At 46.1% G+C, this 26,446-nt stretch overlaps 3 protein-coding genes across 10 annotated transcripts in view; 1 reads left to right on the plus strand and 2 right to left on the minus strand.

Moving 5' to 3' along the window:
- Positions 1 to 26,446, minus strand: part of KLHL6 (kelch like family member 6) — a 252,558-nt gene that overhangs the window by 187,318 nt on the left and 38,794 nt on the right. The gene's annotated exons all lie outside the window — the stretch shown is intronic.
- The window catches only part of GPR148 (G protein-coupled receptor 148), a 110,777-nt gene that overhangs the window by 51,148 nt on the left and 33,183 nt on the right, over positions 1 to 26,446 (plus strand). The window contains exons 3-4 of one of the 7 annotated variants that reach the window (XR_013987185.1): positions 9,958 to 10,135; positions 12,528 to 12,703. The exons of 5 other annotated variants lie outside the window; for them this stretch is intronic. The gene's annotated coding sequence lies outside the window, so the exon portion shown is untranslated. Of the gene's footprint in view, positions 1 to 9,957; positions 10,809 to 12,527; positions 12,704 to 26,446 lie in introns of those variants that run through there. One more of the 7 variants, XR_013987186.1, reaches the window with a different exon arrangement.
- Positions 1,418 to 26,446, minus strand: part of AMER3 (APC membrane recruitment protein 3) — a 33,401-nt gene continuing 8,372 nt past the window's right edge. For both annotated transcript variants that reach the window (XM_081008413.1, XM_081008412.1), the window contains one exon: positions 1,418 to 6,775. The gene's annotated coding sequence lies outside the window, so the exon portion shown is untranslated. The remainder of the gene's footprint in view (positions 6,776 to 26,446) is intronic.

Here is a 26,446-nt window from a genome sequence, read left to right on the forward strand (position 1 = left end):
ACCATTCGCTTTCCACTCTCCTGTATGTCCGAATGGAAAGCAATGATCCCAACACGGAACAGCTGTGGGATCTTCAGAGTGGCACAGGTAATAAGGTGTATGGCTTAGGGGGAGAACACATATTTTGGATACAGAAGGTCCCAGGTTCAATCCCAGCCATCACCTTGTGAGGCTGGAAAAGGCTCCTGACTGAAACATTGGAGAGCTGCTGTTAGTCAGTGCAGACAGTGCTGGGCTGGGTGGACCAACAGTCTGACTCTTCCAAATCCCCATCTTCTGCACAGCTGCGGGAAATTCAATGACTCCAGGGCTGAATTGCTGACTTGTTTATTTATGACATTTATATATTACCCATTCAACTAAGTCTCCTGGGCGGTTAGCATCTTATTCCAACACCATGATGCAAAGCAGTAGATTTAATTCTCCCCTCGTTGTTAAGACACACACTCTAGGCAGTTCGTGCCAATAGACTGATTGGATATGACCTCCATGCTAATAAATATCAGCTTGAGAACCTGCATGGAACTCTGGGACAAAGCTGTACAGCAGCCATTAATGTCAGAGCTCCTCGGTGATATATATAGAATACAAAGGAGGAGATCCAATTACAGGTGCCAGCAAATCTTTGATATTTTAATTCCCATTGGAGTGTTGTTTCTTACTCTTTCTTGGGGCTTCCCAACCAACTCCGTGTGGCTTAGTCCTCCCCCTGGCCTGAAGGTACACAGTGGGGCTTGTCAGGATGACTTGGGGGAATGAGACAGTGTGGTGTAGGGGCTAACATCACTTGAGAGTTCACATGCCTATATCATGAAGCTTGCTGGATGACCATGGGTCACACAACTCTCAGCCTGACCATCTCACAGGTTGTTGCATGCCTTCCAAGTGTCCCGATTTTGCAGGTATAGTCCTGGAATTGCAAAAGCCATCCTGACTTCTGATTTGATCCCAGAATGTCCCTATTTCCCCCACCATTGACAAGCTCGAGGAGGAGGAGGAGGAACCAGTGATAGTCCCAAGCGATTGTGATGGCCGTGGTGATGGCAGCCTCTCCATGGCCACTGCTACTGGCCTCCTCCCTTGGGCAGCTCGTAGCAGCTGCTGGAGGGCGGGTGAGGAGGAGAGGCTGCCACTGATGAGGTCCAGCCCTCTGTGACATGGGGCAGGCAAAGCGCAGGACCGTCCTGAATGGAAAGAAAGAGGGAACCTTTAGAGCTTTAAAGGTCAGCATGTGTGTGTTGTTTAAATCCCTTTTGTGGCATTCTTAAGGGTACAGGAAGCCTCTCAGCACCTCCTCTGGACTTGGCAAACCTGTCTTAGAGACCTTGGTGGAAACGAGAGAGATGTGTAGCGTCGTATTCCATTTCTGGGGAAGCAGTCTTATGAGAATCAGAGAAAATGATCACAGACACGCCAAGCAAATAAAACATTCATTTACTTCTTAAGAAACAGCATGATAGAAAACCACATTCAGAACATAGTTCAAAACTTTAAAACATCCATTTGTCCATGGAGGGCCTCAGATCATTGCTACAAGCAAGCCATTTAATTTATTTTATATCTCCCTTTATACTTCTATACTCTAAGAAATGTATACGGAGAGGTTCGCAGCCAGTTTGGAGCCTCCAGAATATTTCTTGAGAGCTACATGGGTCTACCTATATTTGAGTTACCTAAATGCAAGGCAAGTAAAGTAAGATTGTAAGTAAACTGGACAGCACTTATGGCAAGCTTTTTTAAAAATAATAGTAATTAGTGATATTATAGTTCAAAGCAGTCATAAAAAGTTATGGGACTGAAAAGTCTTGTTTACATTGGAAGAAGATAAAGGAGATAATATGCAATAATGTATATCATGCATATAAAAACGTGCTGGCACATGCAGAAAAGCAAGAGAGAGGGAAATAACACCACAATGCCATTCAGTCCCTCTGTATCCAGCTTCATATATTACACTGCTGTCCCTAATGGTTCTCCCATTGTTGGCCTAGACTTTAAAAAAGCAAAATGTTCACCTCTCCTGCCAATTCTCCCATTTTAAGCAAAACTGATTTTAAGGTTCCTCTAGCTTTGGAGTCTCCCCCATTAAGGTTTCTTTGCTGCAGTCAGTTTCACCTCTCTTGCAGTTTTGTAAAGCAAGGAAGTGGAATTTGAAGTATGCTTTCCCAAGAGCTGAGTGCAAAACTGCCCATCTCCTCTTTGAACTTTGAAAGTCGTCAACCCATTTATGAGTAGATGTAGGCTCCATTGCCCACTTACCTGGGAATAAACCTCCCAATGAACTTAAGGGGACTGAATCTGAGCAGATGTGTATAGGATTGTGCTGCAGTTCAGTTAATCTGAGCTACTAGGGAGGATACTAGAATCTAAGGCAGCCTTCATCAACCTGTTGCCCTCTAGATGTTTGGACTACAACCCGCTTCAGCCCCAGCCAGCGTGGAGTTGTGGTCCAAAATAAAATACCTGGAGGTCACCAGGCTTAGAAAGGCTGATCTAAGGTCTTGCAAACAAAACTTGCAAGATCTTTGATATGAACTATCTATTGGTTTGATATATCAAAGTTTCTTCATTTAGCATCTTACTTGGCTCCTTGCTGGAGATTGCTAGATCAAAATATATACAGCAGAATAATGCTTAAATCTACTGTTTAGCCTTTAAACATGAAAGCAAGATACATATTGATGTTTTTACCTTTGAGATACATTTAAGAATATAATTTGGTGAATGAAAGTTATAATACACATTCCTTGCTTTTTGTGGCTTTATCATGGGGAAGAGCGGGGCCAGGGGGTTGTGACTTCAGAATCTGGGGAAGATAATTTAAGCATTTTATTTTTGACAGGTTTGTATTCATGCAGAAAATAGGAGCACGGAATCATAGTATACAAGCCACACCTTCCAATGCACCATAAAGACTATACATCCATATTCCTTCCCCTTATGTACATGCAGTATTATGTATTCTTATCCCTCATATAGAAGGGACAAGGCTTTATACTTCCATCCCACCTATGACTGTGCACTATCTACTTTTCTTTCAGACATCTGCTATCGCTATTGACTTTAGCAAAGTACTGAGCCCACTGCTACCCAAAATATCCCAATGCAGTGGGTTGACAATTGGCCTTTATTGGATTGGATTTGTTGGTGTGCTATATATATCTATATCAGCTCTGCCAGAGATATATCCACTCGTCTATATCTGTATATATGTGACGGTGTGCCCTGCTTTGAATGATTTCATGTGGAGGAATCTGTCTTCTGCCCAAGTGTTATGAGATTTACATCTACATCTTCTTATCACCAAGGTAGAAGTACAAGCTAATATTAGCTCCACAACATGTTGTTTATATTAAATCCCCCATAAATGGATGAGGGGAGTGCTTGCTATTTTAGCCATTTAAATACACTTAACATGATTACTCTACAGAGTGCAGACCTGAGAGTTGTTAATCCTTCCTAGTTCCCATGGCCTCAATGGAATTTGGGGGGACACACGACTATGCACTTCACAAAAAGAACACCTGTGCTATCAGATACTTACTAGAATTTGAGGGGGACATCTCAGTAATTATGATTTTTGTCTGGCTTCACAATGGCTTTGATCCCTAAACCATTTGGAGCTTGGAGTGTATATGATTTCATTCTATTGTGGGTTTTTTCCATTTGTCTACAGACAGGCACAAATGTGCAATGTAGCATATATCACAGAATCCAACAACCTGGAAATGCCTACTTTGGTCTCCCCCACCCCACCCCCAAGATCCCAGTCCTTGTGTTTGTGAAGAAAAGCTTTAAAATACATGAGAGATACCTGCTGAGATATCAGAAGTCAGACTTTGGCTGCTTAGATTTCACACCCCGTGGATACTGTTTCTTGACTCCCGCCAATCTCAAACTTCTATACCATTTTCTACTTCCGTTTCTCCTGTTTTCTCTTTCTCTTCCCCTCTCATTTGATCGTTAACAATATTCCAGATTCTGGAAAGAAAATAATTATCTAAACTTGAAGCCCAATGCTACAAGTGTGTGTGTGTGTGTGTGTGTGCGTGTGTGTGATGGAGGCCTTTCATTGCATTACCATTTTCCCATTTCCGTTCTTCATTTTCAACCTTCCTTGAAATTCATATAGTTCCTAGCCTTCCCCAACATATGGATAAAATGTTTGAGGGCAAGGGGGAAGCTGGGAAAAAGACATTGTCCAGAGCAGACTTTTCCTGTCTGGTACCCAAATACATATTTATTTATTTATTTATTACACTTATACCCTACTTTTCTATCCAAGGAGCCCAAGGTTCTCCCTTTCCCCATTTTATCCTCACAACAACCCTGTGAGGTAGGTTAGGTTGATAAATGGTGGCTGGCTCAGGGTTGCCCAGTGAGCTTCATGGCTGAGTCAGGATTTGAATCCTGGTCTCCCAGCACTTTAACCACTACACTCTCTTTTGTATGTGCTAACTGGGGCTGATGGGAGTTGTCCTAAACTAGATTGGGGAAGGCTGCTGTGGACCATTCTTCTTTACAACTCCCCCCTGCCTATATCCTTCACTTTACCACACCTGTCCCTCTACCTCCTCCATTCCTTCTTTATTTCATCCCTTCTTCCCTTCTCTTGTTGCTCCTTCAGACTCCTGCTTCCCACAGCCTTCTGTCTGCCCTTCCCCTCTGTGGCATCAGGTCAGGTGTACAGATGTTGGAACCAATGTGAGTTGACTGGAAAAATGCATACCAGCAATTGTGCATATTCTTATGAAGGCATGAAGAATATGCACAAATTGGCATGGTCAACAGGGGGGTTTGCACACTGCCCAATCAAAATATGGATAATCACTAACTGATGTTGAGGAATGTGAATTCATCACAGCTGTTTCATTTGTTGCCATACACATTTTATACGGTAACATTTTCTCCTCGGTGCATAATCACCAAGATGATAATATGTACAATGATAATATGTACAATAATATTGTCCTCTTGTGCACATTCCCCAGCTACAGTCCCTAGAGACTATGTATGTTGACTAGGCAATGTGCAAAATCCCTAGTTGTTTTTTCTCATTTTGTGCACATCCTTCATGTTGTCATATGAACATGCAGAGTCACCACATTCCTTCCTTTAACTCAGGTCACTTCATTCATTTGTACTTTGTATCCTCAGTAGCATATTGTCACAGAAAAGGTAAATAAGTGTCCTGGTATGTAATTTTACACAAGACGATGGGATGAAATAATAAGCAGCAACACCATTGGCAGTTATTTGAGAATGAGCTGTCAGTGCTAGAAAAAGATGTATCATGAATGATATCCAAAATAAAGCAACAAAATAAGAAGCAGGAGAGAAGAAATCTCAACATAGAATTCAAGTAATTTTAATATGCAATGCAAGCAACAAAAATAAATTATGATATAGAAGGCACAGCTATGATATCAGCTATGATACAAGAAGAGATATGTCATATGGATATGAGACTGGGGAATTGTGTGTTGTATTCAACTAAGTCATACTCAGAGTAGACCCATTGGAATAAATGCACTGAAGTTAATCAAGAACATTGATTTCAGTGAGTCTATTATCTGAATATATCTTAGATGCAAGAATATTATTTTTATTATTATTAACAGAGCATCTAAAGTAAGTGCTATCATTCTCTTCTGTATACTGGAGTATCAGAATCAAAACAGCCCCTTTGCCGAGGTATTCTACTGCAAGCATTTCCACTGAAGATGTGACCAGTCTGGGAAAGATGCTCCTGTCTTGCAAGAAACAACAAAAGAAAATAAAAGAAGATGGTCCCAGCTAAATGGGACCTTTTTATATACAATGGAGAGAAAGGATTTGAGCCATGGAGGGAATATTTGCCTGGGTTACATCTTGTTAAACTCATTTTGGTTGACTTCGGTTTGAGTGCATAATGACTGACTAATTCAGCATGGTAGCAAAGGGCCAGCACCATGCAAACTCATTTCTGCTAATGCAAAACATGTTGCAACATTAAATGAACATTCAGATTCGTAAGGTCATTGTGTACTTTCTTTTCTATCTAGAGAAAGTTTGGCACATATACTCGAACAGGGTCATCATACTAAACCATTGCTTCAAAAGCAGCATTTGGGTCACATTCTGTCTTGAGATAGATCATGAGCACACTCAGTAACTTTTTTTGTTGCTGTTGTTTTGCATTTGATTCACCTAGTGATGTTAGAGGGAAATGCCTCATCCAGGACTGAAGCAAGATCATCATTAAAAGCATCAGTCATTTATGCAGGGAAATGGATAGGGAAGCAGAAAGCTCAGAAGCTGATGATCACATTACTGAGGCTTGCTTCTCAGTGGGATTTCCAGTCCAGGAAACAAGTGTGCAGCACCCATCTGCATGCAGAGAAATCCACTGTAAGCACAGAAGAAAATGTGCACAGCCTTAGCTGGACTGGGGCACTGCCTTTCGACATTACCCAAACCAGGAGAATCTTTCTTTTAGCGTATATCTATATTCTAAAATAAAACAAGTATTTTCATCCAACTCAAAAAGACTGAATCTGTGGGCAAGCATGTCGTTATACATTGCACACATCCATTCAAGGGACCAAGTGGCAAGGTGTCAAGAGCTTATAATATTAAGTTCATTAAAATCCACATTCTTCTGGTAAGAGATTAGGAGATGCATCCGCAGCAGTGTCTTCATGGGGTTTCTGTCTCCGATGACACCAGTCTCTTACCTCATTCTGATACATGTGAGAAATTGGCATTTGCAGAGCGTGGATCTTTAGCATCACTCCTGAAACATAAGAAACACGTGGCACCATGTCACAGTAATTCTATAACAATCCTTTGCCAAACTACTCTACAATATGAAGAGTAAATTGGATTGTTCCAGTGCAGAATCCCAAACTTAACAAAAAACTATGTTATTTTGAAGTTATCCTCTTTTGGGGGGGGGGTAATCCATTCCCATCATAGGGACGCAGGTGGCGCTGTGGTGTAAACCTGAGCCTTGGGCTTGCCGATCAGAAGGTCGGCGGTTCGAATCCCCATGGCGGGGTGAGTTCCCATTGCTCGGTCCCAGCTCTCGGTCCCAGTTAGAAAGCACACAGTGCAAATAGATAAATAGGTACCACTCTGGCAGGAAGCTAAACAGCATTTCCATACGCTGCTCTGGTTTCCTATGGAACATACAGCCTCAGCTACCTGAAACCCACTATGTAATGTAAATTGGGGGGGGGGGGAATAACTTTCTGCCACTCTCACCATATGGCCTGTTTTAACATGGAGCTGCAACACTCTATATCCTCCACTCTACAATCCCTGCTTCCTTTGTAGATTTGGAAAATGGAGCAAGAACTGGACACCAAGTAATGCAGTATATCTCCAGAACTCTTGCCAGGACATTTCTTCTCTTTCATCAAAATCAAAGGAAAGAGATGATTCTGATGACAAGGCCTCCAAACTGATTTTTAAAATTATTATTACTATATTTATTAACCAGCCTTCACCAGCAGGTCCTGGGGCAGGATACAACAATTTAAAAATTCAGAATTAAAAACAATTAAAATGCATTACATGGGTTGAAAGCATATCTGCAGATTTTCACATGTGAAGCCATGAGACGACTTCAGCAATGCACCCAACTTGAAATTCAGCAACCACCAAGCAGTGGTTTGAATTGTGGCATAATTATAAAAGTGCAGTAATCTAAATTGGTCTGAAGCAATTACATGATCTAAGACACATTTTCTACACATTCCTTTGCAGCACATTTTGTCTTGTGTGAAGCTGCCAAACTTTGTGTGAATACTGTGTGCATACTCAGTTCATTTCATTGAGGGATTGGGCCTTTCATATTCCTACTAACCTCTCATAAATTGGTAACACTATTTCTTATAGCAGAGTGACATTGTCACCCCCCCACAAAAAAATCTATGTATGCCAGCTTTGTATAAACAGAGAAAGTGTTATATTAACAAAATGTACATTATTAAATACTTTGTTGCAGATGTATATTTTATCATAGCACTGCCAGAAAACTAACTCCTGCAGCTATCATATAAATTGCTGCAAAATGTAGGTATATTGCTGGTTCTCACAATACTTTACCAAAGGTATGTGCTGTGCCTGGCAACCCAAAGGATTGTGTGAATGGGGCCTTTATTGTGGCTGAAATTCCTTGCTGCTCATAAATCATTCTGTGACTTTGCAATCTTGTTGTGACTTTTGTCTACTCCTTAGACTAATTTATTCCTTAGGCTTCCTCATTCATGCATTTCCCCCCTTTCACATTTAAAGAAAAGCTGCTTATGCAGTAAAGTTTATTTCTGAACAACTTTCCCTTATTTGCATCGCAAGATAACTTATTGTGCCTCCTTTGCGCTATATATATATATATATATATATATATATATATATAAATTATTTATGTGTCCTTTTTTGCTATAATTTATTTAATTTAGGGATCACCAGCAGTCCTAAACTCCCTTATCCTTTATTCACCCATGTGAATACTTTATTATTTTATTTGCCTTTTACAATACCTATTGTGAACATTTTTGAAAATTTAGATTTTAATAAATAAGCAGTGATTTAATAGATACATTCCTATTTTATATAACAGTACTTTGCACTTAATGTTCATTAAAAAAATAATAATAATGTAACAATAATAATATAGTGTTCATCCACACAATCTATATTACAGTCACTCACACCCACATATGCATGCATACATGCATACAGACATGGGGCAAGTGCAGGTGGCGCTGTGGTCTAAAGCACTGAGCCTCTTGGGCTTGCGGATCAGAAGGTTGGCAGTTCAAATCCATGCAATGGGGTGAGCTCCCATTGCTGTGTTCCAGCTTCTGCCAACCTAGCAGTTCGAAAGCACACCAGTGCAAGTAGATAAATAGGTACCACTGCAGTGGGAAGTTAAACGACGTTTCCATGCGCTCTGGCTTCCATCATGGTGTTCCATCGTGCCAGAAATGGTTTAATCATGCTGGTCACATGACCCGGAAAGCTAGCTGTGGACAAACACTGGCTCCCTCGGCCTGAAAAGCAAAATGAGTGCCACACCTCATAGTCACCTTTAACTGAACTTAACCATCCAGGGGTCCTTTACCTTTACCATACATACATATATACATACAGGTGTATAAAATGGATTTATATTAAATTTAATTTAATATAAAATTAAATTTAAATTCTTCTCCTTCTGTACAGCATACGTAATTTATGGCGGAATACAGTTTATCCTTACGTCTGTTCTACCCAGTTCTCTTTTAATATAGATTACTATTGGAACCCACTTAGCTATTTCTTCTCTAATAATTTTATGAGGGTGCGTCATTGCAATTAATCTTGTTTGTAATTGTTTCCAGACTTTCTTAGTTAAGGGAGCAATCATTTGAGTCTATTTTATCCCTTCATTACCACTACATTTTTGCGTAGTTTGTGTGTGTGTGTGTGTGTGTGTGTGTGTGTTTAACTGGGTTTTCTTTCTGCATTACCATTTGTGAACTCATGAGGGTTGCTTATCATGGAGAAACACCTTTCTACACAGTTTTGGGCCATTTTTGTCTTCATGGGATCATAAGCTATTCACCTCCTCAGCCTGACTTGATCTTGGAAGGCCAGTCCAAATATTTGTGCTGCTTTCTCTTTTCTCCTACGCCAGTGTTGTTTTGGTTAGAAAACAAGAGTCATACAAGAAATTGAAGTTCCAAAAAAAAAAAATTTTAGTGACACTCTGCCCTCTGCTGGCTGAAATGTTTTTTCCTTCCACCTGCTGCTTCTGATCATGGTTACCCTCCAATCTACAACCACAAAATGTGGCATTATATCATGGGAGATGTAGTGAGCCCTTGCCAAGCTGAAGCCAAACAGAATGAATCTGTCAAATTATTTATTGTATAAGACTCCAACTTCATCAAGGTTTTGTTATCCTGTTACTCACTTTGTGGTTTATAGGTGCTCTGCAGTGGAGGACATATAGCCTGGAGAATTTACAAATATCTATCAAAAAGGCCTCTTAGAGATTATGCATATTGTCTAAAGAATGTGCAAGATGCAGTTAAGATATACAAAGACCCCAGGGCCTATTGGAGATTATGCATATTGACTGGAGAATGTACAAAACGTTCTTGAGGTATGCACATTTCCCAAGGCCTGCCGGAGAATATGTATATTGACTGGGAATAGTGCACAATTCCCTCTTTCATTGATAGATTATGAACACATATTCCATGAGGTGCGGTGAATGTGCACAATGCCCAGCTATTATGCACATCAACCACTAAGCACACATTACCTCTAATAATGGTTGTGTTCTATTTTAATATTTCTTTCATAGGAGCATGCTATAAAACCACAGAAGAGGCTTTCTCACATCATTTGGTCCTGGTCAGTCCAAATAAGCACTATCAACATTTAGTGATAACTGATTTCAGCTATGAGTTACATTGTATCTCTATCCTGAGTCTTTGGGGACAAACTGGATGGAAAAGAAATCTAAACTAACTAAGTACATTACTGGAGGAGAGCAGGTGTCTGATGTTATCTTCATCCCCTGTCTTCCTCTCTCCCTCCTGGACCATATTATGTGAAATGAAGGAGGGGAAGAAGACATCAGAACCTGCTCTCTCATTGCAGGCCCAATGCCCTGTGGGAAGGATCTTGGCGGGTAGATTTTGAAATGGACTTATAGCCATTTTTATTGTTGTATTTTGACTTTACGCATAAGCCTCCTTAAAGGCAGGATATAAATGACTGGAATAAATACAATAAATAAATGGTTCACTTGGTGTTAGACCGTGGCCCCTCTTGCCATCTGCCGTGATGTATGCAGTGGGGCATCTAAACATTAACTATGTATGAGGAGATAGCCAGGAGTGAAGTGGCAAAACTAGTGCTATGGCTGCGGAGGGATTGAATTATTGATATGAAAGCTTGGCTTGCTTGCTTTTTCCTTTTTTTAAAAAAAAAAAACACCTTCCCTCTTTGCTTTTGAATAATACATTAAATTCTGTGCCAGTAATGATCATTTTCTTAATATGCTGTGAGAAAGAATGAGGGCAACCACCACCAAAGCTTTCTCTACAGAAAGACGTTGGATTGGCAGCTCAGTCTTGTGAGTTGCTGCACCAGCAAAGATGCAGATAAAATGAGGACCCAACAACTGCTGTACCAGCCTCTAAGAAAGGCAGTGCTTTGCAGTAGTTACTGTGCTAGGCTAGCACCGGGGTTCAAATCCCCCCAGAGCCACAGCGAAGTTTGCTAGGTGACCTGGGGCCAGTCACTGCCTCTAAGCCGCACCTACCCCACAGGGTTGTTGTGAAGAGAAAACAGGAAGGAGGAAAACTATATGTGCAACCTTCAGCTCCTTGGAAGAAAGGCGGGGTCAGTGGCGTAGCGTGGGGGGTGCCAGGGGGGCCGGCCGCACCGGGCGCAACATCTGGGGGGGCGCGCTCGCTGCCTCCGGAGTCGCCGAAGAGCCTCGGGCGCAGGCTGTAGCAGAGCCCCATGTCTCGTGGAACCGACGAGCTGTGCGCGCGCCCGGGCTGAAGGCGTCCGGCAGGCAGCGGCTCTCAGCCCCGCGCGTCAGGGCCGCGGAGGACGTGCCAGGCAGCCCCTCCTCACAGCCCCGCCTCCGCTGCTGCTGCTGCAGCTGCTGGGCCATGTTGCATTTTCCTCGCCTCTCTGCCCCCCTCCTCCTCCGGGCAAGCGCCGTGGTTTGGGCGGCAGCGCCAGCAGCAACTCGACTCAGATCGGCAGGTTAGGGGTTGGGGGGGGCGCAAATTACTTGCCTTGCCCCGGGTTAGGGGGCGCAAATTACTTGCCTTGCCCCGGGTGCTGACAACTCACGCTACGCCGCTGGGTGGGGTATAAATGCCATTAATAAATGTGACCCATTGGGATGCACTTGCCCTGCAAGCCACAAGAATGTTTCCTTTCCTAGGTGGGTCTTGAACCCTCATTCCAAGGGGGCTTTTGTGCTCTCTCTAGACATCCTACCCAACAAGCTGTGTTATGTGGGCTCTCCTTCCTTACCTTCATGCAGTGTGCTCCAGACTGGTGGCTGCTAGCAGCATAAGGAAATCCAAACAGCTGCATGTAGGGATGCATGCCTGGGACTGACAGTAGCAGAGTGGTCATGGACTGAGCCAAGTGGGGCTGATGGCGCAGGCAGTGCTGTGGCATGATATTTCGGTGTGGGTGGGTGTTGGTGCAGGGGTGTGTGCTGAAGGCAGGCCCCCAACATTATTACTTTGTACTGTGTTCCTTCCAAACACAGTTTTTCATTGGTCGATTTTGGTGGCATAGTCACTGCCACATTTACACTGATTTTGTCTTTTATGGCTGTGTGTTGTCCCCCTCCTTGAATAGGTATTGATGTCCATTACACCAGCATAGTGATGCTACCCCTGCTGCAATTGGTGTACACAGGATTGCTCTGCTAATGTACTGATGGCATTATTTCAACTCAGCTAAGCCTCAGGTTACTTCTTAAGTTTTACATCTCCATCCTTTCTCTCTCACAGCCTCGTTTTTGTTCTGGAACCCATCGTGTCACAAAATTTTCCCTCATTCTTCTTTGCAATTATTTAAATACTGGTCAACCCTGTACCTTCTCTTCTGATCCTTTGGCCTCTGACCTCTTGCTCTCCTTCTGCCCCCCACCCGGGGTGTTGTTGTTTAGATTGTATGCCTGTGGGCACGGTCCTTTAAAAAATAAAAATAATTACTATACATATATGTCAGAGTTGCTTCCAGATCCTAGCTCACAGAGGATCACGCTAGCCAGCGATCATTAAATAAAAGTCTTTATTGAGTTACAGTTTCCATTCTCAAGCTGCTGCGTGCAACCCTACGTCTAATGGTTAGATCGGCGAAGCTCCATCTGAGTCTCCGCCCCTTGTACACCAACTTAATATCCTAGCCTTGCTCCACCTTTTCCGCCTGACTGTTCTTCTCTGGGTCCCTCTGCCCCCCGGGGTCTCTTCCTTCCGGGATTCCTCTGACGCTGACGCTGACCCCCCTGACTCTTCTCCCTCCTTTCGGCGGGCTTTAGGACCTGGCTCCCTTTCCGGGCTGCCTACTGCGCCACCTTCCTGTGCATTTGAACTTGGCGCGCGCGCCCAACCTTCCACCTTCCGTCTGACCGTTTCTTCGCTCCCCGATGGAGGTGTGGCCACTCCTGACTCGTGCCCTCCCCCCTGTTGTGAGCTGCCAGTGCTTGATCCCTGGCGCCCTTCCTCTTCCCTGCTCTCTGGCGGTGACGCTGGTCCCGATTTCCAACTGCTCCCCTCTGAGTCCCCTCTGGCTCTATCTTCCTGGGGTGTCCCCCTAGGCTCCCCCCTTGCCCTGGCCACTGGTGCTCCTTTCTGTGAATCTTCTGATTCACTGGAAAGACTCGGAGATCTCGGGTCGTCGTCATCACTCATCTTTTCTTCTGCCTCCTCCCCCTCGCTCTCTGTTTCCTCCCTTGCCCTTGCCTCTGCTCCTGAACCCCTGACATCCATCCCCCCCTCGAAGCCCCCTCTTCCCCCCTCCCCTCCTTCCGGTGCGGGATCTGGGTGCTGCCGTGTCAGGGGGACGAATGTCGGATACAGTTCGCTTCCCGTGGCGGGCCGCCATCCGAAGTCTTCCGGTTCTTCCTCCCTGCTCTCGTTGACGACGGTCACCTCCGCTTCCATCTCTGTGCCGCCGTGCTCGAAACCCGGGTCGTCCCCGAAAACGTCCATGTCCGTCTCTCCCTCGTTGCCTTCTGGAGACGTTGCTCGTCCTGGACCCTCCAGCCACCTTCTGCGGAACTGCTCCTCTGGTCGATCATCCCACCAATACGAGGGTTCTGAAGCAGATCCCGAGGGTGACCCCTCCGGGGAACGGGCGTCTCGTGTCGGTTCCTCGTCCGAGTCGAACCCCCGGAACGTGCTGGCTGAAAGCGTGGGCGTGAAAAGCCAGTCGTCGAAAAAGTCTGCTGGCATTGGCCTATGTGGGAAGAGGGCATGAAACTCTTCTTTGAGCAGAGGTTCGTCTAAAGCGTAGCCCGGCACCCAGCTGTTGGCACTGGCCGGGGTGCCCTCCTTGGCGAGAAGGTATTCTACCCCCTCTTCCCCCCATCTGGAGTCCAAAATCTCCGTGACTTCGTTGATGCGCTCCTCCTGTGCCACTCCCCCTTGCCCGGTTCTCTCTCGGAGCGGACCCGGTGCCGTTGCTGGTTCCTGAAACCTGTGAGGTGCCTTGTAGGGAGTGAGCACCGATCTGTGGAACACCGGATGCATTCTGGAACCCTCCGGAAGAGCCAGCCTGAAAGCCACCGGGTTGACCTGTTCTTCGACTTGGTAGGGCCCCAGTTGTTTATGCCCTAGTTTCTTCTTCGCCAACGACCTGGCCGGCACTGCGTGGGCTGCTAACCAGACCCAGTCTCCCACATGGATCTCTTCGCCAACCCTTCTGTGTTTGTCCGCTTGTACCTTGTATGCGTGTTTAGCCAGCTCCAGGTGCCGCCGCAGCTGATCGTGGACCTCCTGCAACTCCGACGCGAACGCATCTGCTGTCTGCGGCTCCCCCTCCCCCATTCTTTCCAGTCCCGGGAAGGTTCTGGGGTGCCTCCCGTTGTTGGCGAAGAACGGCGTGACCCCCGTGGACACGTGCTTCGTGTTGTTGTAGGCGAACTCGGCGAGAGGCAGGTAATCCACCCACGTCGCAGGCTGTTGATTCGCATAACATCTCAGGTACTGCTGCATGATGGCATTGACCCGCTCCGCTTGCCCGTTGGTCTGCGGGTGTCTAGCCGACGCCAGGTTGATCTTGACGTTCAGGAAGCCCATCAGCCTCTGCCAGAAGTTCGAGATGAACTGTCGCCCTCGGTCGGACAGAATAGACCGCGGCAGACCGTGAACCTTGAACACGTGGTCTATGAACAGTTTGGCGGTTTGTTCCGCCGTGGCCACCTTCGCACACGGAATGAAATGTGCCATCTTGGAGAACAAGTCCACCACCACCAGCACAGCCGTCTTGCCCCTCGAGCTGGGCAGATCCGTGACAAAGTCCAGGGCCACTCTCTCCCATGGTTCGAACGGAGTTTGCAGCGGTTCCAGCAGTCCGGCCGGCGGTCTGTGCACTGGTTTGGCCCTCTGGCAGGTGTCACACCTCGCCACGTAGTCCGCGACTTCCCCTCTCATTCCGGGCCACCAGAAGTCTCTGGCTACTAATTCCACCGTCTTCTCCTTGCCAAAGTGCCCGGCAGTGGGCGCGTCGTGCAGCTGCTGCAGTACCTTGGCGCGAAGTTCGTCTCCCGGCACGTAGATGGCCCCTTTACGGATGAGCAAACCATCTCGCAGCTGGAACTCGTCGGTCGCTGCCGTGCCCCTGTGCACCTCTGCCATCTTTGCTTGCGCGAAGGAGTCATCCTGCAACGCTCGTCGCACCGCATCCAGGTCAACTGTTGCCGCCGCGCACGCCCACACTGTCGGTGCGAAGATGTGCATGGCGGCCGCTGGCGTTGCGTCCTCCAGATACTGTGGCTTACGGGAGAGAGCATCCGCCATGATGTTGGTGTCCCCCGGGACATACTCTATTCGGAAGTCGAAATTCGCAAAGAACTCAGCCCAACGTATCTGCCTCTGGTTCAGGAACTGTGCCGTGCGCCAGTGCTCTAGATTCTTGTGGTCCGTGCAGACCTGCACCGTGTGCTTGGCGCCGATCAGGAAGTGCCTCCACGCTTTGAACGCTGCATGAATGGCCAGCAACTCCCTGTCCCAGATGGTGTAGTTCTGTTCGGACTTGCTGAGCTTCCTTGAGTAAAACGCTCCCGGCCTCCAAACCCCCTGCGGGTCTTTCTGCAGCAGGACTGCTCCCACGGCTCTGTCCGAAGCGTCTGTCTCCACCCTCATCGGCCTGCTGGGGTTGACATGAAGCAGCTGCTCTTCCGACGCGAAGAGACGCTTGAGTGCCTGAAAGGACTGCTCCGCCTGCTCTGTCCAGATGAACTTCTTTTTCTTGGAGCTGAGCGTGTCCGTGATGGCCGCTGTCTGCATCGCAAAGCCTTTGATAAACTTGCGATAGAAGTTCGCGAAGCCGACAAACCGTTGGACCTCCTTCCGGTTGCGTGGGCTTTTCCAATCCAACACTGCTCGGACCTTGGCGCTGTCCATGGCGAGTCCTTTATCAGACAACTTGTAGCCCAGGAAATCCACCTCCGTCACGTCGAATTGGCACTTCTCCAGCTTGGCGTAAAGCCTATGTTGCTGTAGCCTGCTCAGCACTTCCTTGACGTGTCTGTCATGCTCCTGCTGCGATTCCGAAAAGATCAGGATGTCATCCAAGAAACAGACGCACGTCTTGTAGAGGAGCCCCGCCAACACGTGATGCATGAAAGCTTGAAAAACGTGGGAGCCATTTTGCAATCCAAAAGGCATAACTCTATATTCGTAGGTGCCCAGGGGCGTGAACATGGCTGTCTTCCACTCATCTCCTTCCCGCATGCGAATGAGGTTGTATGCCCCTCGCAGGTCCAACTTGGTGAACACTCTGCCCTTCCGTACCTTTGCGAGGAGGTCGTCGATTCGGGGCATGGGGAAGTCCGATGGCTTGGTCACACTGTTCAAGATGCGATAGTCCACTACAAGTCTTTTTTGGGGCGTGTCCCGCTTCTTAACAAAGAATACCGGACTGCCCCCCGCTGCCTTGGACTCTCGGATGAAACCGCGCTCCAAATTATGATCTATGAACTCTTTGAGTTCCTGCAGTTCGTCCTCAGACATGGAATACAGCTTCCCTTTGGGCAGCGCCGCCCCCGGCAGCAGGTCAATTTTGCAGTCATATGGTCTGTGGGGGGGTAGCCTGTCTGCCTCCTTCTCGCAGAAAACCTCCAAAAATTCTGCGTACTTGTGGGGAACCGCTTGCAGCGTGCCTAGCTGCCGCTGTGACTCCTCTTCCTCTCCTTCCTGCCTGGGCACGATGCAGTGTTCAGCGCAAAAGGAAGAGCCGAAGGTCAGCTGCCTCTGGTACCAAGCCAGCGTCGGGCTGTGCTTGTCCAGCCAACTCATGCCCAATACAATGGGCGTGTCCGATAGTTGAGTGACATTGAAGCTGATGATTTCCCTGTGATTCCCAAGTCGCATCACCATTGGTGGCGTCTGCTTCACCACTTGCCCCCCTAGCAGCTCCCTGCCATCCACCGTGACAACCTGCAGGGGCAGCGTGGCAGGCAGCAACTGTATAGCGTGCCGGTCGACAAAGTCCTGCCCTATAAAGTCCGCATTGCTTCCGGAGTCAATGGTGATTGGCACGTCCATGGTGATTCCATTGGGCAGCTGGAGCGACGCGGTGAGCCTCACTACTGGTTTGGGCGGGAGGGGGTCCATGGGCTGTAAAATCTCTGGGGACTGCTTCACTGACACGTCTGGCTGGGCCCCAGTGCCTCTTCCTCCAACCAGACTCCGTCGTTTCCCTGCTGTGGTTGTCCTTGCTGCGTTGCTGCAGTTACCATTGCTGAGGCTGCAGTGTGCTTGTGGAGCCTCTGGGGACACTCTTTCGCCATATGCTGTGGATCATCGCAGATGTAACACTTCCTGTTCCCTCTAGGAGGCTTCGCTTTCACTGCTGCCGGTGCTAGGGCTCTGGCTGCTGACTGAGCCCTTGCACCTCCAACCTCCATAGGTTCCGCTCCTCCTCCTGGCGGAGGCGTGGATTGCGCACGCGCTGCTTCTCTGGGAAGGAAGGAGGAGCCCCTGGCTGGTTCGCGCCCTCCACGCCCTTCGCCACTGCTCCACGGACGTTCTTCCAGCCGCACCCCCACCGCCAGCGCCCTCTGAACGATTTCCTGCGTGGTCCGGGGTCTCTCCCCCCTCGCAATTTCATCTTTAACCGAGCCGTGCAATCCCTCCCAAAACAGGTCTCTTACAGGAGCCGAATCTCTGTCCCATTCCAGAGCACTGACCAAAGCGAAAAAGCGGGCATGGTACTGCCTTACGCTGGCCCTCCCTTGCTTCAGTCCATGTATCTGCTGCCGAGCAAGATCCACGTCAATGCTTGATAAAAAGCACCCATCCATCGCTTTAATAAAGGCATCCGCATTTTGGAGCGCCGGATCCTTATCTCTCCACAAATTGCGCAGCCATGCTTTAGCATCTCCATGCAAATGGGACATGATGAATCCCACCTTCTCTTGCTCATCTCTAAAGTCTTTGTTCAGCAGTTGCAGTGCACACATTACATCTGCTCTAAAGTTGGGGTACTGTTGCAAATTCCCATCAAAGTGAGAGACCAGACCGCCTGTTCGTCTCCCCAACCCAATCCCCTCCGGTTTGGGTGTCAGTTGCCCTTGCTTCGTAAGCACTTCCAACCTGACCTGGAGATCCCTGTAGGCGGCAGCTGCGTCCTCCTCTCTCTTCCTGGATGCAAGAGCCTCGGCATTCAGTCGCGACACTGCTTCTCTGAGTTCCGCTATCTGCTGTTCGGCCGTCATGTTGTCTGCCGTTCGTGAGCTCGCTAGTAGGCACCCGCTTTCTCTCCTCTCCGCGAGGCTGTAGATGCCCACAATTTAGGAGATGGAGCTTACTGTCAGAGTTGCTTCCAGATCCTAGCTCACAGAGGATCACGCTAGCCAGCGATCATTAAATAAAAGTCTTTATTGAGTTACAGTTTCCATTCTCAAGCTGCTGCGTGCAACCCTACGTCTAATGGTTAGATCGGCGAAGCTCCATCTGAGTCTCCGCCCCTTGTACACCAACTTAATATCCTAGCCTTGCTCCACCTTTTCCGCCTGACTGTTCTTCTCTGGGTCCCTCTGCCCCCCGGGGTCTCTTCCGGGATTCCTCTGACGCTGACGCTGACCCCCCTGACTCTTCTCCCTCCTTTCGGCGGGCTTTAGGACCTGGCTCCCTTTCCGGGCTGCCTACTGCGCCACCTTCCTGTGCATTTGAACTTGGCGCGCGCGCCCAACCTTCCACCTTCCGTCTGACCGTTTCTTCGCTCCCCGATGGAGGTGTGGCCACTCCTGACTCGTGCCCTCCCCCCTGTTGTGAGCTGCCAGCGCTTGATCCCTGGCGCCCTTCCTCTTCCCTGCTCTCTGGCGGTGACGCTGGTCCCGATTTCCAACTGCTCCCCTCTGAGTCCCCTCTGGCTCTATCTTCCTGGGGTGTCCCCCTAGGCTCCCCCCTTGCCCTGGCCACTGGTGCTCCTTTCTGTGAATCTTCTGATTCACTGGAAAGACTCGGAGATCTCGGGTCGTCGTCATCACTCATCTTTTCTTCTGCCTCCTCCCCCTCGCTCTCTGTTTCCTCCCTTGCCCTTGCCTCTGCTCCTGAACCCCTGACAATATACTTTACCTCCTGTGTATTTTGGAAAGTTGTTTGTCTCTTTGTCTGTTCTCTGCACTTTTGGACACCTCTTAAGATATTGTAACCAAATTTTTCATGAAGGGTCCCGAGATCAAGAATCCGGTTTTTGTCTCTGTGTTTCCCTCAGCCCTTCCCACCCCAAACCCCATCTCTCCTTGCTTTGTATCCAGCCCAGCATTCAGTCTGAACCCTGCCTTGCCTTGTGTCTAGCCGGACTGCCTCCAGGTCACCCAAGGAGCTTCATGAGTGAGGATTTCAATCTGGCTCTCCAAATTCCTGGCCCAACACTCTAACCTCCACAGATTTCTGACTGAAACTACATAGTCAGAAAATATAACACTGAATCTGATTTGGCCACGCTGGCTGTCAGTACACTTCTAGACCCAGTGCATTGTGGAACAGCTTCCACCTTGGGAACCTTGCCAGACCTTTAAATCGTAACCAGAAGCCCTCTTCTGAGCACCTCCTCCTGTAGAAGTTCAGAGAGTTGTGCCAAGTCAAAGGGCCTTTTCCGCACTGGCTCCCCATCTAAGGGATGTTCTCCCTAAAGAGGCCTGTCTGGGAGCAACTTGGACATCATTTCCCTGCTGGTTTTAAACTTTTCTTTACTCCCAGGCATTTGAGTGTTGGTGTTTTATTGTTGCTTCTTGGGGATCAGCTTTGTTTGAAACTTTATTTTTTGGCAATTGTACCATCAATTCTCAGAGTGGTTTAATTATCCATTCTTCTTCTCAGGGAACCTTACAAAATGTAGTTCTCTGTAGGGAACAGGGGTCTCCTAATAACACTCGGCACCTTTAACAAACTACAGTTCCCAGAATTCTCTGGAGGAAGGTATGACTGTTAAATGGTATGATGTTGCTTTAATTGTATAGTGCATATGGGGTGTTGGTCATGTTTATTAACTTCAGGGAGTCTGCTCTGTGGAGGACTAGCACTGAATACCACCCATACATACATACTGAGCCTAGATGGTCTACTGGTCTGACTCAGAATAAGGCAGCTTCCTAAGTTCTACAGAGTACCAAAAATAAATAAACAGCAACGAGAGAAGGCAGAGATCACGGCGTACAGTAGATTTGCTTGCCAAAGAGCAGCTGCTAAGAAAGCCACAAAAGGGGAAAGCAGACCAGGGATTCAGTACCAAATTACTACAAAAAGGAATGTTGGGGAGAGAAGCAAATGCTCTCCCAAATTAAAGGAGGGGTGTCAGGAGCACAAAAGGAGCATTAACGGAAGAGTCTCAGAAAACACAGAGGGCAAAATGAAGAAAACAGACAAGGAGGCATAGAGAAGGGGGAAAATAAATGGAGCCAATTCAAGCAGCAAAGTCAAATAACAGGAAGCCAAGAAAAAAGGGGAGATCCCCAAACAGAACACCTGCCTGGCCTGTAGCAGATCCAGTTTGAGCCTTAACACCACTAACATTTTATCATGAATGTAGCATTTAGTTGGGCTTTTAAATTTGGGTGTGGGAGAAAGATTCTGAATGGCATCCATTTATTTACTGCTGCAATTCATTGCAATATTTGGGACTTCTGGATTGATGTCCGGGGGGGGAATTATTTCTGAAAGGTGGCACTTTGTCCTGGATCTTAGGCAAGTCAATAAAAAAATCACAGGTTTTTTGGCATTTTTATAAAAAAAAAGAAAAGAAAGCTCAACAGCTTTAGGGATTGTCTAAAAAAAGCATCAAACACTAAAAGCTTCCTGATACAGGGCTGCCTTCAAATGTCTTCTAAAAGTTGTGTCGTTCTTAATCTCCTTGACATCTGAAGGGAGGGCGTTCCACAGGGAGGGAGCCACTACCGAAAAGGCCCTCTGCCTGGTTCCCTGTAACTTCACTTCTCGTAGTGAGGGAACCACCAGAAGACCCTCAGAGGAAGACTGCAGTGTCCAGGCTGGATGATGGGGATGGAGACGTTCCTTCAGGTATTCTGATATTATCTATAATTTCTCTGGTAGCCTTCTTCTCAAATTAAGAATGCCCCAACCACCCAAAGAGTGGGCACGATCCAGCCAAAGTAATGCACTTCTACATCCCATTTAGTCCAATGGGATAGACTTTAATGTGCACTTACCTGTCCCACCAGAATCTATTGTGGCTTATAATCATTCTTTATTATGCCTGCGGTGGGCACAGAAAAAAAAGCAGTGTGGGGATCGGGCCAGATAAAGATCTGATCTGTCAGGCTAAAAAGGTTCCCCACCCCGACCTAGTACGTAAGGAAGTCATTATCTGTGTTGCCATTTTGCCCATCATAATCAGAATCACAGAGCAGGAAGGGACTCTGAGGGTCATCTAATCCACCCCCCTGCAATGCAGGAATCTTTTTGCCCAATGTGGGGTTCAAACCCACAACCCTGAGCTTAAGAGTCTCCTGCTCTACCAACTGAGCTATCCCAGGGGAAATTGTATGAAGTACTCAGATAGCCATTTGAAGCTCTGATCCCTGATGAGCCTCTGCTGACCTGGCTAGTGTCAAAAAGTCACTTTGCTTGCCATGCGTCTTTCATCGTCCAACACTGAGATGACAGCACCATAAGTTCTGTGAGGTCAATGAGACTTCCTAATTAGCACACCTAGGATTAGGGATGGGGGAAGAATGTCATTTCTGTTTGCAAACAAACTGGACTCATCTTCACCTCCAAGACTAATAGACAGCTTGGAACAGTATTACCCTTTCAATTTTGCAGTTCTCTGAATTTTGCATTATAGGAATGCACGTAAATACATTTTAAAATATGCCTTTCGGGGGGGGGGAATACATTTAGAAATATAGGTTAAAATAAATATTCAACTATGTATTTTTAAGTAAGCATTTAAATCTGTATTTAAATCTTAACTTTTGCCCAGATTTTTATTTTAATTACGGATTAATGAGATAACAGAACACATGCAATATTGACACGGAGTGAAACAGACACACTCTGCCATCCCTACACTCCTTAGGCTCTCTCACTTCACACATAGTTCACTGTGCCTGTAAAACTAGTGTCTGCAGACAGCAAATGAGTATGTCATACCAGTGCTTTGGCCAGGGAGCTGAGTTTGGTCATGGCAGCCTACCATGCATACAGATGGAGGAGAAATCAAGCATTTGCCATGTAACGTATGACGAGACTCTGAAAAGGTTCAGAAAGAAAAGGAGAATGCACACCAGCTGATTTGCCTTCTGCACTCTGGAATCTACATTAATAGTCTTCACAAGATAATTCAACTAACGTACAACCAGCTACCCAGATTCCTTCCCTGCCTCCTTTTTGTCCCCACTTCATTTCTTAATCATACTGCATCCTATTCGATATGGTTTCTAAATGTAAACCCAGTTATGGAAGTATTTGTCACGGGGAAATATTTAATTGACAGGCTTTGAAGAGGCAAACCGCCTGTACATTTTATCTTAGGGTATTCTCTATTTTGCCTATTTTAATATAACAGGACTAGTATTGTGATCTCTGCATCCTCATCGCTTGGACAATACAACTGCACACAGTTTACAATTTACTATTTCTTTCTTTTTTAAAAAAAATCCATTCATGAAGCTATAAAAAGAAAGAAAATAAAAAGAGTGTATAAAGCAGATCCTGACTTCAGATTTGCAATAATCATTCACACCCTTGATCTACAGCAGGCTAGCTAGGAATATGCTTTAGTGCTCTCCAGCATTGCCAGAGCATTGCAAGCCAACCCTGTAAGCCTGTATCCATGGAAACGTCCTACTGAAATAAGAGGCATGATAGCAAATCAATCGTTTTATTTTGAGAAAGGACTATAACAATGTCTCCGAATGTCTTATACAGCCCATGTCCAAAAAGCCTACATGTATTTAATTAAAGCAGGGGGCAGGGGAGATTGCTCTGTAAGACCAGTTGAGGCTAAATATTATTTGCTGTGACAATCAGCAAACAAGTCAGATGCTGACAGTACAGTGAAACAAAGCCAAAGCTGGAAGGAGCAATGCTTAATGAAGTATAAAATTGTTTAATTTAGCATCTATTTTTTCCTTTCTGGGCACATGCTAGATGACGCTCAAAGCATGCCTGCGGAGTCTGGGGCACATCACCAATCGGATACTGGTTATCTAGTTAGAAAGCAGTATCTGGTCTTTCTGGTAGCAAATTAGTATCCAGTACAGTGGTACCTCGGGTTAAGAACTTAATTCGTTCTGGAGGTCCATTCTTAACCTGAAACTGTTCTTAACCTGAGGTATACCACTTTAGCTAATGGGGCCTCCCGCTGCCACCCTGCAGCTGTGGCAAGATTTCTGTTCTCATCCTGAAGCAAAGTTCTTAACCCGAGGTATTATTGCTGGGTTAGCAGAGTCTGTAAACTGAAGCATCTGTAACCTGAAGCATCTGTAACCCAAGGTTACATGGGTATCATGTATCATGACTCTTGCCCATGCAATGATGTAGCCTCCATCAGATGCCATTTCAGTTTTTGACTGACCCCTGCTCCTGTCTCTTCAGCAGCAGCTTGATGTCCAGGAATGCAAAGCAGCTGTGATTCCTGCATTGCAGGGGGTTGGACTAGATGACCCTTTAGGCGCCTTCCAATGCTACAGTTCTAGGATTCTGTTATTCTTATTTCTGCTGACCGAGCTGCTTTTAAAATCGCAAGAGCATGACAGGCCAGTCCCCCCCCCCCGATTACTTGATAACCCTACTCCGAATATGCTGCTTAGCTGCAAGTCTTAAGATTTGGTGATGCTTTTAAAAGCTGAAATATGCATAATTTCTCTTAGTAGTAACACACAGGGGGAAAAAGTGGATCTGTGAAGAGATGCTATTTTTTTTTTTAATGCCAGTTATCTAGCCACCAATATGAATACCCCTTATTAGGACAAAGGTTTATGCATATAATCTCATGAAGACGCCTGAATACTTTTGCTGTGAATAAAGTTGATTTTAGATTATGGATTCTGTAAATGCCTTTTCTGAGAGCTTCATTAAAAATCAGTGATATCATCTTTGCCTTGAGGTATTTCCGGTGCTGTTGGCTCATGTAAGTTCCGAGATATGGTCTACCTTCCTCCCACTTCCAATATGAAAGAAATCTCAAGCTTTTCTAAAAAGAGAACAGAAATGCCAGACACACCTCACAACAATCTTATAGATCTGCTCTTGAGAAATATTGTCAGCTACAGCCCATCAGTCGGTGGTACACAGGCAACTGCTGCCACCATCTAAATAGGACCTTCTTCTCCCACCGGAAGAAACATAAATAATAATTTATGATTGCATAGGTCTGATGAGATCATAAGGACAATGATCTCATCTGTTGTTTCCAAAAGGTTTCATGAAATGATGGATTTCAGCCAAATGACCATGCAATCATACACATTAATAGCTCCTCCTAACTGCTGAGTCAACTCAAATAAGCCATCTCACATGCTACTTTTCCCTAGTAAAAATGATCTTTTCTAACATATAAATGGCATCACACATAGGTTCTGGGGCAGCTACACAGAACTAGGAATCACCGCATATACAGATTCCTTGATCTGTGTACTTGGAGTACCAAAAATACACTGATATTAATATTTATAAACAACAACAACAAGATATAGTTTAATCTTCATAGTGAAAAATGTAACATAGGAAGCAATCCCAAAGGTATGTTAAAATGTGGGTTGATTCTATGTGTGGTGGGCCAATAATAGAATCATAATTTGGAAGGGACCCAAGGATCATCTAGTCCAACCCCCTGCAATGCAGGAATCTCATCTAAAGTATCCACATCAGATGGTCATTCAACCTCTGCTTAGAAACCTCCAAGGAAGTGGAGTTATGTTACAGCAAAGCAGCCTGTATGTCCAGGTTCCGAGTTTCTCTCTCAGATGTGTTTGCAGAGAAGTAATAAAATAAGAACATCAAGACTTTTGTATGTAGTCAAGCAATAAATCAGGTGCATGCCAAAATCCAGCCCACACACCAAGACCTCCAATTTTGATACATATCTAAAATTATGCAAATGAACCTTAGCAGTACACCATTAAATTAATATCTAGAGTAACCTGTTCATTCGTTTTCCAGAGAGCAAAAGTCATGCCTTCCTTGGGAAGTTAACTATAGCATACAAACTGTAATGACATGTCTCTGGTCTGGCAGGTGTCTACACTGACAACTCATGGCATGCTACAGCTGCTAGTGAAACAACGTATTTGAAAATGCCCCAAGTCAGTTTGCGGTACAGTCTCATAAAGCACTAGTATAGGGTCCATTATCGCTTCTGACAGCTGTGTCTGCTTTGCTTCTGCTTTCTGCAACTACCAGAAAGTAACTCATGCCTAGAAAAGATTTGTTTCCTGCTAGGTCCACATAATTCAGCACTTGGTTTGCCTCAGCTTTAGTCCCTCTGGGTTTTCTCATGAAGGTCGTCTGCAACGTTATATCTAATCCTTTAATCCACCACCATATCTGTTTACCACATTATTACTGTCTTGAGGGGCTATAGCAACAAAACCAGGACCAAAATAAAAGAGAACAGCCACTATTTTTATTGCATCTTCAGGACGATTGGTGCTCATTACGCTATTGGGGCGGTCACCAACAATCCCACTGTTTGCATCTGCAAAACCTTTGGGGTGGTCACACTGCTTCATTTCCAATCAGTGTGTTTCCTGTAACCTTCTGCTGAAATCCTGTAATTTTATATAGCACAGATGTTCTGGTTTATTTTTGTCCCACTTTCATTGGGCTATATAGCAATAATGTGGTAGCATTTGGGAAGCATCACAGAACAAACCAGAACGGGGGGTGGGGGGTGGAATCACCATTAAAGCACTACTGTTGGGTCAGGGGCATGTTGCAGAGTACACCTGCAATAAAACACTGGTCTGGAGGGTATATGGAGTAATGGGCTTTCAGGAGAAAGTTACAGGATATGCCCTGGTTGGGAATGAAGCAGTGTGACCACCTTAAAGGGAAAGGTAAAGGGACCCCTGACCATTAGGTCCAGTCGTGACCGACTCTGGGGTTGCGGCACTCACCTCGCATTATTGGCCGAGGGAGCCGGCGTACAGCTTCCGGGTCATGTGGCCAGCATGACTAAGCTGCTTCTGGTGAACCAGAGCAGCACACAGAAACGCCGCTTACCTTCCCGCCGC

The sequence above is a fragment of the Podarcis pityusensis genome (genome assembly GCF_964106645.2).
Source record: "Podarcis pityusensis genome assembly, chromosome: 5".
NCBI lineage: Eukaryota > Metazoa > Chordata > Lepidosauria > Squamata > Lacertidae > Podarcis > Podarcis pityusensis.